Raw genomic sequence first — 14,373 nt, forward strand, 5'->3', positions numbered from 1 at the left:
TTTTGCTGTGTGACATCATTCAGAGGTAGTGGTCAATGATCCATCACCCTGAGCAAGTGGTTCGTTCTCCATCACCCTGAGTGAGTGGTTCATGCTACGTCACCCTGAGCGAGTGGTTCGTGCTCCGTCACCCTGAGCGAGTGGTTCATGCTCCATCACCCTGAGCGAGTGGTTCGTGCTCCATCACCCTGAGCGAGTGGTTCGTGCTCCGTCACCCTGAGCGAGTGGTTCATGCTCCATCACCCTGAGCGAGTGGTTCGTGCTCCGTCACCCTGAGCAAGTGGTTCATGCTCTGTCACCCTGAGTGAGTTGTGAAAAACACCCGATTTCCAAGCTGTTTGTTTTGTTTTCAGAGTACAATTTCATACCACTTGTATCCACGGTTTGCAGAGCTATTCCAAAATGCCGTGTGCCCTCCATGTTGATTGTATTCACCTCTCCGACAAAGACAGCATCAGCAATTCTACAATCTATCACATTTTATCTCTTAGGGACGGGTGGACCTTGTATGTTTTCTTTAACATCGTCCTGAATCAGTACACTTGTCCCCCACATTCCCATGCCCCAATCACGATCAAGACCATTATAAACCAGCTGGTGATGTCTGGCCCTGGGAAGTGTCTTTGTCTTCTCCGTTTTTCCAATTTTCTATCTTTGTACCTTCTTGCAGTGGGATGCATGTATCCATGATGGCTTACTTTCACACTTGACAGCCGTGTATTACACAAGCAATATCTAGTGCGGGCCGTTCCACCTTGGTTGTTGTGCGCTCTTTTTGTGGAATTCTTTAATCATCACGAAGCCTCCTGGTTGGAGGGCATGGCACTTCTCCGTGGTGGGTTCGGACAGAGTTTCCTTCACCTGTGAATGGAAACCCTTGACGTCCTTGGGTCCACACAACAGTTGATAATGGCATCATCCATCATGTGTAAATCCATTTGTTTCAGTGTGAGTGAGACTGTCACCGGGACCCACATTGTTCACCCTGTGTCAGTATCTCATGTGGTGACAGACAACTTTTTTCTGTTTACTGTAGATCTCATTGACATCAGCACCAATGGTATGGCTTCAGGCCATTTAAGACCTGTTTCTGCACATATTTTTGCTATCTTGTTCTTGAGTACCCCATTTTAGTGCTCAACCTGACCTGCTGATTGTGGGTGGTAGGGGAAATTAAAGTACTGTTTTACTTTTACTTTGCACTTTGCAAAGTTCTTTTGTGAGATCTGCCATGAAATGCATTCCCTGGTCTGTAGATATTTTATCGGGTGTGCCATGCCGACATATCTTACCTTTCAACAATTGTTTTGCAACTGTAGTGGCATTTGTACAAAGTGCATTTGTATGTACACAAAGGGTCCCCATGGTTTCAGATGTGCACCTGGGCTTGTCTGGCTGGTTTGCCTGTGTCGCATTTCTGACAACACATACAAGCACGGCACAAATTTTCCGCAACTTCCATGAAACTTGGTGCATACCATGTTTTAAACACTATCTCTTGCATTCCCCTCTTGCTCTCATGGCCACTTGCACATGCCAAATGAGCAAGCCATGGTAGCAAGGCTTTTGGGGCCACTATTTTTCCCTCTCTGGAGGTCCAAAGCTTTTTATTTTCATGAAAAACGCATTCCAGCTTCTTCTATTTGTTTTGTTCCTCCTCATCCGCCACGTGCTGTAACGCGACCTCATCTTCTGTAGAGGGAGTCGCTTCTACCTCTTCAGCGAGCATTATATGTTTTGCGGCTGATTGTGCTTTTGTGGCTTCTCTTGCTGCCGCGTCTGCTTGGGCGTTTCCTTTTGCTATTTTGCTATTTTGCTTTTGCTATGTGCGCCTTGCATTTGACTACCGCTATTTGTCTTGGTAGATGTACCACATCCGTAGTTCTGAAATCAAAGTGTCATTTTTAATAGGTGTGCCGGCTGATGTCAAATATCCCATATCACCCTGGTGTCTGTGTACTGCTCAGTATGCATATTTGGAGTCAGTATAGATTGTTACATCTTTGTCCCGACCCATATGGCAGGTGGATATTAACGCACTTGGTTCCGCCTGCTGGGCTGAGAAGTGTTTTTGCAGCTTTCCTTGCTGTAAAATGTCATGCTCTGATCATACAGCATAACCTGAAAGTAAAGAGCCATCTAATGATCTTGAAGATGATCCATCGATGAACAATTCCCAAGTCAAGATTTTCCAAGAGGGTATCTTTTAGGTCACTTCGCAGAGATGTAGTGAGGGCGATTATTTCCTCACAGTAGTGCTCTTCCCCATCCTCTGCGGAGGGTATCAAAGATGCAGGGTTTAATACTGGATATCGTTCAACGGTGACATTTTTTTTTCCTGTAAAAGGACGAAATCATACGTCATAGCTCAAGCGGCCGATAAGTGTTGAGTCTGAGCTTTTAGTAAAATAGCACTTACACAATGGGGTCCTCTCACCACCAGAGGGAATTCCATTACTATCTGGCTTGTTGTTTGTACAGCATCGGCGGCTGCTGCTACAACATGCAGGCAGGGTGGGAGGCCGCCAGCTACTGCGTCTAATTTTGAGCAGTAGTATGCTAACAGCCACATTTTGTCTCCATGCTGCTGAGTTAAAACCGCTTGTGCAAATCCGTCCCTCTCATGAATGTACAAGTAAAATAGATACTGAGATTCCTCGTGAATCAGTACCAAGAAGAACACCCAACAAAGATCAATGATGGAATAATGAGTCATATTTGATGGGATCGAAGATAATATGTTGACTGGGTTGGGTACCACAGGATGTACTGAACTAATGCACTTATTCACTGCCCGTAAGTCTTGAACGAATCTCCGAGTTTATTTTCCTGGCTTTTTAACCGGTAAAATAGGTGTATTACATTCACCAGTTGTCTCATATTACCCCTTGTTGCAGCAGGGAGGCTACGATGGGAGCGATTCCCTTCTTGGCTTTGTCTCTGATTGGATATTGAGCTATTTTTGGCAATACTTTGGAGGGATCGACCTTGATGCGGACAGGTTTGGCATTTCTTATCCGCCCTGCATTGTTTGGGTGTGTGGTCCTCAAGGCTGATGGTTCTAGTAACAACAGCTTTTCTCGGTCTGCCAACATTACTAGGGTCGGAATTTTGTTGATCCTTTCGAAGATCGTCTCCAACGTCCGCCCAGGTTGCTCCCACTGATACCCTTCTCACTCTTCTAAAACCCAGAGCATCTACACTTTTCTTTGGCATTTTCTTTTCCCTCTGCAAGCCTTTAAACGGGTGACCATCGGTCCAAGCTCTTTCGCTTTGTGTCCCTTTGCGACCACTCTGGAAACATGCATGATTATGTTTGCCAGTTGTTTTCTCAGTTTTTTCCTTGTCCCTTTGACAAATGCACTTCTAGCGCTATTTATTCCCTCTTTGCCGAGCCAGAGATCAGTTATTTGGAAGGGAAAGGCGTTTCCCAGCTGGTCTATTCTTTCTTCGTATTCTAGATCTTCTCCGGTTTCGTCATAGTACGCCATGCAATGAAGAGGACTTACTTGCCGCACTGTATTTATCCGTTGTCGTTTTGAACATACGGCTACACAGTGCAGCTGCTTCAAGCAGCATATTTGTTGCTCAATTTCTTGAGTTGCGCCTCCCGCGGTTACTCTCTACCCATACACTACTGGTCCGAAAGGTCGGGACAATAATTCTATGGTTTCATCCTCTTTATCTCCCGGGATGTCCAGGAACACTCCTTCTGGGGTGCATCTTACTGTACACCCCAACCGGCAAAGTAAATCACGTCCTTACACATTAACCGGTGTATGTGCTGCTAAAAGGAAGGCGTGATGAGCTTCTGATGGCCCGTTGTGGACCACTAGCTTTTGTGTGATAGGGATCTTTTCCAGTACTCCGGATATTCCAATTATTTTTGTGTGCTGGTGGGTTAATGGGACATGAGGTAAGGCATCTGTTTTTAATAGTCAAGTGAGTGGCACCTGTGTCCACTCGGAATGGGCGATTAGTTCCATTTATCTTCAGATGTAAGGTTGGCTAGTCTGAAGGTGTGATAGTTAACAATGGTAACATGGGAGTCAGCCCGCTATCATGCTGTTAATATTGAGCATGCAGGTCACAGCCGCTTGCTATACTCCTTTCCCTTTTAGTGTGGTTTCCGTGGGGGTGGACGGCATTCTGGGCAATCTCGTTTCCAATGTCCTTTACAAGTAGAATGCAAGCCAAACAAGTTTCCTGGTCTATGGGTGTACAGGGTCGGGTTCTCCCTTGCATTCCCCGACCCTGCCCCCTTTATTTCCCAATTGCCTTCATCATTACCATTAGGCTGCGGGAAACCCAATATTTCTTCCTCATCATTCAGAGCCGAGGGTATATTGCTCCAGCTTCTGATTAAAGCTGGTCTTTGTCACACTCCCGTGGTCTGCAATTATTTGCGCTGTTTTCTCCAAAAATTCTCTATCACCATCATTTGCAAATGCTCAGTTTTTATTTCCTCTTTCTGCACGGCGGTGCGGTGATATTGGGAAGCTGTAGCCAACGCCTGGTCCGAGGTATCTGCCTGCCATCCAACTCCGGAGCTTCGGAATTTCGGAGGCCGGAGCTTTATTTGTTTGGAAATTGTCGGGAGAAGTCCTTCCAAAAACAAATTAGTCAATAATGTGGGTGGGGTGTCCCGTTCGCCCAATCTCGAATATTGTGCACACGCATGTCGAAGGAGGGCCATACCATAAAATCATCGGGATCTTCCCCTTTGTTTTGTTTCCACCCATTAATTTTGTTCCAATTCACTTTGTGTGGCCTCTTGCATGTGTCTCAACAAATCCTGTACTCGTCTATTCAATGCAGCTCGATCCTCATTCTGTGGGGCATCGTCTGGCCAGTCTGCCGCATTTTTAGTTTTTCAACATATTTTTGCCGGCAGCACATTGGCCATCTAGTTTGCCGCAGCCTCGTGATTTGCCTGATAAGCATTAATTTGTTGCAAGATCTGGTTTATACATTATTCCACGTAATCACGACAATCCTTTATTTGCATTTTCAATGCTTGCAAGTCTACTTGGTTCCATGGGCGATGTGCAGTAGTTGTTTGAGAATTTGCTCCTTTGTTTGCCAAACTTCAACCATGGGAAATGCCATTTCAGATTTATCTTACTTATCTTCTAGTTATCATGAAAACATTCAACATGAGTAGTTGCATCGATGGTGAAAATTTAGTGTCAATCGGCATAGCAGTTGCAGAGAAAACTAGAGGGGGAGCACTCGGTAGAGTGCAAAACCTCTGCCGTCAATACTGCTGGGTCACTTAAGTGAACCTGATATCCTATCCATTGTAGGTCAAAACGGATCAGAATCTACTGAACCACGATTGAATAAACTAAACGAGATCGACGCGCATGTAGAAATGCCAAAAAAAAAAATCGAAATTTTTTTGAAAAAAAAGGTGCAAAATTTCTGTTCTTTTTTTCTCGAACAATTTTTTTTGGTGGGGGGTTGGAAATCACTTAAAACATGGAGAAATGCAAAAAAAAAAAAATTCAAATATTTTTCAAATAAAATCGAATTTTTTTTGAAAAAAAGTTGCAAATTTTTTTTTTTTTCCTCTAACAAATTTTTTTTTTTTTTTTGGAAATCACTTAAAACATGTAGAAATGCAAAAACAAAAATTCAAATATTTTTTCAAAATGGCCGCCATAGTGGACATATTGGACTTTGGACTAAGTCCAAAATCTAATGGCATGATCCTTGGACCATACCTAATCCCCCCACCAAGTTTCGTCGAAATCCGTCGAGGAGTTTTTCCGTAATACTGTTCACAAACAAACAGACAGGGGTGAAAACAGTAACCTCCGTCCATCTTCGATGGCGGAGGTTAACTCGAAGGGCATTCGGTAGAGCGCATACCGTCTCCACGCAATGCCTGATCCACAGCAACATATCTGGCCCAATATTTTTTTCAAATACTGTATCATGAGAGAGATATATATATATATATATATATATATATATATATATATATATATATATATATATATATATATATATATATATATATATATATATAAATATATAGTTTTTGGCCCTTTCTCTCGATGGTGAAGAATCACTTAAAAAATTATCAGATCCAGATCTGGATTCGGGTCTTCACCAAAACTGAATGAATTCTTCCTCGTCACTCACCAAACATGTCCACCAAGCTTTGTCCCAATCCGTGCACAACTTTTTGAGATGTCGTTCTTTCTATCATTTTTGGCCCTATCTCTCAATGGTGAAGAATCATTTAATAAATTCTGGCAGTCGGATCTTCGGAGTCGGATCAGGATCTTCACCAAAATCTAAGCAGTTCGTCCTTGTCACATACCCAATCTGTCCACAAAATTTCATCCGAATCCGTCAGCAACTTTTTGAGATATCCTGCACACAAACAAACAGACAGAAAGGGGTGAAAACATATCCACCTTCACCTTCGGTGGCGGAGGTAATTAGCATGGACGGAAGTACGGACTGACGGATAACTCGAAAACATAATGCCACTGGCAACTTTGTCAACGGAGGAATAAAAACAACCGCTGCAGTAACGCGGGTCACAATTAATGTTCTGTTCAGCAGAAAATTCCAAGGCAAGTGTTCCCAATAAAGTATCTACAGTTGTGGTCAAAAAAAACTCCAAGAATCCAGACATTTGTATCCATGTGGATTGCGGAAAGGTAAAGCAAGCGATGCTTGTCTAAGAGAAGAAGAAAAAAATTCCCATCAGCGAAAAACGAGTGAAATATTCTACTGGTTGAACACGTGGAAGTGATTCAAAAGCAACAACAAATCATGGCTTTTGATGTTGTGTGAGTTTAAAACTAAAATAGCCAGAAAGTTTCCTTTGCTCTACAAAACAGGCGCACTTCGTTTGGAAGGGAAATTTGCAGCAACACATGAAGTCATTGGTAATTTTAACTTGCATTCCGATCTTCTGAGTCTCTCTTGTTTTAATTTTGACACTGAGTCTTTAATACCCCCTGGGTAATCTGACAGCTATTTTCAGTTCCAGTGGCTTTGCAAGGGGCAGCTCAATTAACCTTGCCTCGTCAAAAACACATAATTTGCCTCATAATAGACTCGTCTCTGCTTGAATTTTATGGAAATTGGGTGTTTCAAGCATGACTGAATGTCTTCCCGAGGTGAGTATAAAACTTGGGAAAGTGGAAGGTTTTCAAAAACTTCTTAAGAGCAGAGAAATGAATGCTTTGTGTTCCTGGCAGGTTCTGCGATAGAGTGGCTCTAGAAGTGCAAAAAAGACAATCTAGCGGGTAACATCATCAGGTAGCATTAGTAGCAATGTGTTCTGGGTGCCGGAAATAACATGCCTACTTTTTTTTGGAAAAGACACTACGTTAGGATCCTTAACACCCACCAACGACTACTTCTGGCAGACGGGTCCTCAGAATGAATGTCCTTCCACTGAACGCCACCCACATCGATGCATCGTCTTGTATGCATACCACCAGTGTGGCAGTTTATAGCTGGTTGTAGATATGAACACAGCAGGCTCGGCGACTCAAGGGTGAGTGCACTCACCTCCAAGCTTAATCCTGGCAGCCAGGTAAAGCAAGATGCATTCAAGGATTGCTTGGAATCAAGCTTTATATTTTCTTGTAAGCAGGTCAAGGTATGTTTAATGCAAGACTCCAAGTCAAGACTCCTAAGATAAACAATGGATTTTATGAAATGAATTTAAAACTCGATATGAGTCGATATGTCTTGACTGGTCTCTTTTTCTTTCTCTCCTCTAGGTGTTTTGCTCAGAAGGACTCGCGCTTGAAAGGTCAACTGGATCTTGTCGACTTGGAATGGCAGGATAGCCTCGACTCCTCGAGGGAAGCACACTCACTTTTGGGACGTCTAATCTGGATTTAAATCTCGACCAAGCAACGAACTGTTGCCCTGGTGCTTGACGTGCAGGGCAAGGCATCAATGTGTGCATTGTCCATCGAAAAGACGTGAAGCCGAAGGACCCGTCTGCTCCGACTGGTCATTGGTGGACGTTAAATATCCTTTGGTATCATCGTTAGGAGTTGGTGAGTTATCGCTGGAGGAATGAACAAATTACAAATTCCTTCCGTGACTGACTGATTGGAAGGCGCAGTGGTCAACCATCCAAGATATTGCCAAGAGACTGCTTCGGCAGCACCTTTTCTCAGTACAAGGTATGGGATATTAATGATGATGCTGACTTTTAGTAAAGACACTGCAAGGTGATTTTCCTTGATGCAGTTTTTGGTCGTAGTTGACATAATGTTACATTTTAGTTGATAAAATCCAAGGGAGATGTAAGGCACTTGCCATCCCCAGAAAAGAAATAATGTTATTTTAAATGAAATCTTCAACAATGAGGGTCGTACTTTTTTCCATAATAATGTTGGAGAAAAATAAATTCCAATCACTCTTTAATGCAAGTGAGCCTGGGATAATTATATAAATGGCGGAGAGAGTGGATTAAAAAAAAAATGGCATGCAGGGCAAAGGAAGGAAGCTAATGATAGGGTAGTTTGGAAGGAATCAGTGGGATGGACGTGAGATACAAGTTGAGGCTTCTGAAGGCAAGTGGCTGGAGGGTGATGCTCTCAGAAATAGGATTGAGATATCTCCTAGTCTGGTAAGATAGCCTCGAGGTGTGTGCACTCACGTTGAGCGTTCTAGCCTGGGTACAAATATCGACCGAGCTATAAACTATTACCCTGGTATTTCATCTGCAGGGCGAGGAATCAATGTGTGCGCCATCCATCATAAAGACGTGAGGGCTTTACCCATCTACCAGTACTGGTTGTTGGTGGATGTTAAAGATCCTTATGTCTTCCACAATGAGTATCGAGTTATTTAGGGCACCTTGAACAAATTATACATTGCTGGCCAAGTCACCTACAATTGAATGTTAGGCCAGGACAGCCCAGTTCCTTACAGAATTTGGTCAAAATCCTTCCTTGGCCGACCCCATAAGAAGGTGAGAATAATTGAGGTCATCAACAAAGAAGTCGTAGTCGCAGTCATTCGGCCAATGCTGAGCGAAGCGAGCTTGAGGCCTTTAATCCTGATACTTGAAACACCCCACAACCTATGCCTACAGAAAACAGGATGTCCGCCGCATTTTCCGTCCAATCATCATGTACCTTTGTAAAAACAAATCTCCATGAGAAGGCGCTCCGACGTTGAAAGTTTTACGTCAACCAATCAAGCAGTTGTGGAGAAAACGAATTTAAAAGCTAATTAAACCATCTGTAATGTAAAACCATCGGGCAACCCTGACTGACGTACACTTCTCCCCAATCTTAACAATCCTCTTGGGGAAGTTCAGTCACTCAAACTCCTGGGTCTCGGAATCAGCCACGATCTTTCTTGGGACAACCACATTTCAAAGTTGGTCCCCAATTCCAGTTGTCGACTGGGCATCCTCTTGTCGTACAAAGTCCCTCTTTGGCACACTTAAACTCCTGTCCAGCTACAAGGCCTTCATCCGGAGCTTGATGGAGTACTGCTCTCCCCTGTGGGCTGGAGCCTCTGCTTCACATGTTGGTCAGCTTATCAGCATGGAAAGGAAGGTCTTCATGATCATTGGAATCTCCCGCGATGGAGCTGAGCCCATGGGCCTATCACTTTACCATCACAGACAGGTCGGTGGTCTCTCTGTTTTCTGTCGCCTCCTTTCTGCTCTTGCACCCTCTGCTCTTTCTTTGCTTTGTCCCCACCAAGTTGCTGCAGGGTGCACACAGTCCACCATCTACTTAACTCCCTCTGGTGAAACTACCTAAATCCAGGATCACTGTTGACCTCCACTCATTCATTCCTCTTTCTTTCCCACATGTGGAACCAACTTCCACATTCTCTTCAATCTCATCTTCCCTCCAGGTCTTCAAGACAACGGTTCACCACCATCTCAGATCATCCACAATCCAAAACCATGATATTATGAGTTATGGAACCAGCCCCCGGGTGAACGAACATCCATGACACATGTAGGAGTTCCTGAGTCAGTTATGTCGTTTGTATATGTACCCAGATCGGCCCCAACCCATTTCAATAGACAATGGGTACATGCATTATGTGGGCATAGTAGGTCCTCTTCCTCCTCTAAACCCCTCCTGGTCTTCCTTGATTCCTCCTTTAAATCCTCTTTTATTCATGGCTCATATATGGTGGTTGCCATTTCATGCACCACATAGTACAATTTGGTTCTCTGTCTTTACCAAATTACCATTTGACATTCTTCAAGTATATATCGGATACAACCCGCTATTCCTAAATTCCCTTTCTTTCTTTTATTAAGCCTCTCATACAGTGACACACACCACCACATTCAGAAAGAGCCCCACAGACAACCACAATTCAGATGACGAACGAGATACATCCCTGCCTTTTCAAAAGTGCGAGGCAGTAAAACCCATTAAGAAAGAAGCAGACTCTATTTGGGGGACAGGGTGTGGGTGGGGGGGCTGAGGGGGAGGAGGACTCCAACTCTGGGATGATTGACAGCAAATGACGGGGTTGGCTGAGGGTGAGCGCACCAATGGGAACGTGCTGTCGTGCTTCAAAGGGCAAGCCACAACCTTTGCTCCTGGGAACTCTACCTCCCACGAACATCGATCCCTCAAGTCTCTGCCCCTCTCAAGTGGCTTGAAATGTAGACTTCCACACCATTCGCAGCTGTTGAAATGCGCTAGGGACCCCGAGACAACCTGCCTGCCTGTTCGTGCTGAGGAAGGAGAGACCACCGTTGGAGTCTGTGCTGAAGCCAGGACCAGTTGCACTGAAGCCAGGATGAGCTGCACCAGATGATCCTGGGAGAACTGCACGACAGCTGATCGATTACGAGGTAGAGGTGCGAGAGCGAATGAGCTGAGGGATCCCTAGCACAGGGAGATACCTCCATACTGATGTCCACTTCCTTCACTTGCTATCCCTCTAATAATTGCTAATCCGTCCAACTGCAATCATGAAGAGCATCATAATTATAAAGAGCTGTCGGCGACATGACCCTTCTGGGTGAGGCTTTACATACGCACCTCACATTTTCCTCCAAGAAAACATTGCCCACATTGTCTCACTGGAATCCAAACCCTACTCCTTCCTCATTTGTTTCGGGATTGGCACACGTCCGTCGACGTTGCCGCGGTGAGTCAAAGGCTGAACCAATGCCTTACTCTAACTCTATGTACATTTCCTTTGTATGATTCTGCTGGCACCATGTTCTGTGTGGAGCTGATTAAGATGAGATTGTAGAAGGGGAATAAGCACTAAGGGTTAGAATCTGTTATTTTGTACCTTTTCCGTTTGCTGTGCCTGTGGACATGTGCTTTTCACAACTGATTATTTTACTTGTAAATAAGTGTTTACTTGTTTGGGTGAACGGTTTGTCTCCATCCTACATGTTTCATCTCAATCTCTTTATTGGCTTGATTTAGTGTGCAAGATGAGATAATTGGGAACTTCTGCCCCATTGATTGGCTCCGCATTTAGCCAATGCATACTCACAGTTCTGCTCAGCTGTACACAATAAATATACGGGTGCGCACTGAGGGTATGTACCTTATTTGGCATTGCCAAAACCACTGGAAACTGTAACATGGTTGTAAAAGAGCAAGGACCCTGCCAGGTTTGGCAGTATCAATTGGCATCCATAGTTACTTGACAACCCGACGGGACGCGGACTTATCCACAGCTCAGCGGCCTGCAGGGCCGTAGTTTGGGAAGAATCAGAGAAGTCCTCCTTGTGGTGAACCCCAAAGCCTGGTGCCGTAACTATTTTGAAACCTCATTAACCCTCCACCCAACCCCCAATCACTTCTCCTTCCACGTTTCCAGTTTTTTGCTCCTGGGAGTTTCCTTCTGTATCCATCGTGTCCACCCCAAGCATCCTTTCCTGTCCCCCATTTCTCCTCACACCGATGGTTTGTCAAATTCTCCCTCTATCTTGGCTTCAACTCCACTGTTGGTGTCCCTCCCCCTCCTCCTTCTTCTTCTTCTTCTTCTTCTTCTTCTTCTTCTTCTTCTTCTTCTTCTTCTTCTTCTTCTTCTTCTTCTTCTTCTTCTTCTTCTTCTTCTTCTTCTTCTTCTTCTTCTTCTTCCTCCTCCTCCTCCTCCTCCTCCTCCTCCTCCTCCTCCTCCTCCTCCTCCTCCTCCTCCTCCTCCTCCTCCTCCTCCTCCTCCTCCTCCTCTCTCTCTCTCTCCCTTGTTCCTTTTGTCCTGTCACATATTGATCCGTTCAGTGTACTAGCTTTTCCACGACCCTCAACGATGAACATTATACAAAAAAAAATATGGCCCGTGGGCCCTGGTCAGTTCTGACTTCATCGATATTGGATATATTCATTAAGATTCATTGTTTTTATTCCAGCCCTGATGAACTCGATACTCATTAAGACTCATTATCTTTCTTCTTGGGCAAAAATTCAAGAAAAAAAAAAAAAACGCTGCGATAAGGTGTAGACTGTAGACATTGTTCCATAGAAGCATTATACAAAACCAGAAGCAAAAACTATGAATAGTCTACGAGTTTTAGGACATTGAAGATTAATTGATTAGACTAATTAACTAAGTCAATTGGTGACAAATCTGAAATTTTACTGTGGGAGGTTCTGCGGCATCTCCCCAAATATCATCCCTCCGAGTTTCAAGTCATTCCGACCACAGGTTGCAGAATAATGATCGAAAGATTGATTGTGGACAGCGGACAGACAGACAGATGGATCGACGGACATGGACCCCCATTTTATAAGTCACTTCCTTCGGAACTGAAAAATGACGAAAAACTACGAATTCTCTTGGAGTTTTAAGACTTTGAAGATTAATTGGCCCGAATGAACTTCATACTCATTAAGACTCATTATCTTCTTTCTATTCCTTGTGGACAAAAATTCGGAAAAAAACGCTCAGACAAGCTGTAGACATTGTTCCATAGAACCATAATACCAAACCAGAAGCAAAAACTATGAATAGTCTCTGAGTTTTAGGACTTTGAAGATTAATTGATTGGTGACAAATCTGAAATTTTATTGTGGGAGGTTCTTCGACATCTCCCGAAGTATCATCCCTCCAAGTTTCAAGTTATTCTGACCACAGGTTGCAGAACAATGATCGAAAGATTGATTGTGGACAGACGGATCGATGGACATGGACCCCCATTTTATATGTCACTTCCTTCGGAACTGACTCACAAAGAAAAGTGATGGTGGAAGGAATATATTTTTTAATGAGTGCCTTGGCCTACGTTACACAACATGGTCAAGGATGGTTGTGGATGCCTATTGCTTGTTTATTTATAATCCGATAGCCACCGAGGGATAATGAATTAGGTGAGGGCCTGATTGGCTATTCCCTCCAATTATGGGTGAGAGATGTGATTGGGTCTTAAAATGTGAATATGTTCATTGGTAATGGCATCACACATGGTACATGCACACGACTCTCTCTTGGTGTCCCTTCTTCCTCCTGGTGGTGTCCTCCCCTGGGGTGCTGCCCACGGGGTGGCCCCAATAAAAAATAAAAGTACATTGCCACTTTCGGCTCCGCAACACACTGCACCAACATAGCTGGCACACACTGGCCAGGGAGATCGTAATCGGCCTCGTTGCACACCTGTTGATAGTTGATGAACATTCTATGGGTGACTTTCTTCAATGTGCCTCTGCGATGGGAAGTCCTGACCTAGCCCTGCCTACAAACAAGTGGTAGTTACGCATACATAACTAATCTTGTCTATTCTGTTTGTAAATTACATCTGCTGCCTCCTCATTGTCATGTGTACAAAACGACTTACTCTGACAGATCCCTGTTCCATGACAATCTAACCTGTGTGAAGCACACGGACAATACCACACTTACCACAGTTTAGCTATGGTTTCTCACCCCCCCCCCACCTACCCTTTCCACATTTCAATATATATATATATATATATATATATATATATATATATATATATATATATATATACATTTTGTAGTGGTTTGACCTTTTTACCCTAAAGCAGGAAACAATGGCCTTTGTGGCCCAATAAAGAAATCACACATGGCCCATGTGACCTTGAAGCAATGATCATCCACCTTTATGGCCCAACATTTAGACACAGCAGGTGGCATGGCTGGCTGACAGCTAAGTGAGTGGCTGGCAGATGATGTTGGCCGGCCGATGATGGTATGGTATGAGCTGGCACCTAATGTCGTTAGTGGTAGGATGTTAGCAGCAGGCCAGATGGCTGGCTTTGGCCCAAAACTACCTGCTCTGCTAACCCCTCCATCGAAAGCATAACTCCTGTCCCTCTTACCCCTTCTGAACTAACTTATCCCTCCCAGGCCCACTAATCCCCTGAACTATCCTATCTCCCAGGAGGAAGATCAAGGCACGTACGGTGGTAAAAACGA

General features: G+C 44.1%; 1 long non-coding RNA gene across 1 annotated transcript in view; it reads left to right on the plus strand.

Annotated features, from left to right (window-relative positions):
- Nucleotides 1–7,259: 7,259 nt before the first annotated feature.
- Nucleotides 7,260–14,373, plus strand: part of LOC147020120 (uncharacterized) — a 47,643-nt gene continuing 40,529 nt past the window's right edge. Inside the window, exons 1-2 of the long non-coding RNA XR_015061646.1 lie at nt 7,260–7,564; nt 7,755–8,168. This is a non-coding gene — a long non-coding RNA (uncharacterized LOC147020120). The remainder of the gene's footprint in view (nt 7,565–7,754; nt 8,169–14,373) is intronic.

Source organism: Eptatretus burgeri, chromosome 9 (genome assembly GCF_056783735.1).
Source record: "Eptatretus burgeri isolate ZD-2024b chromosome 9, Ebu_testis_v1, whole genome shotgun sequence".
In the NCBI taxonomy this organism is placed as follows: Eukaryota; Metazoa; Chordata; class Myxini; order Myxiniformes; family Myxinidae; genus Eptatretus; species Eptatretus burgeri.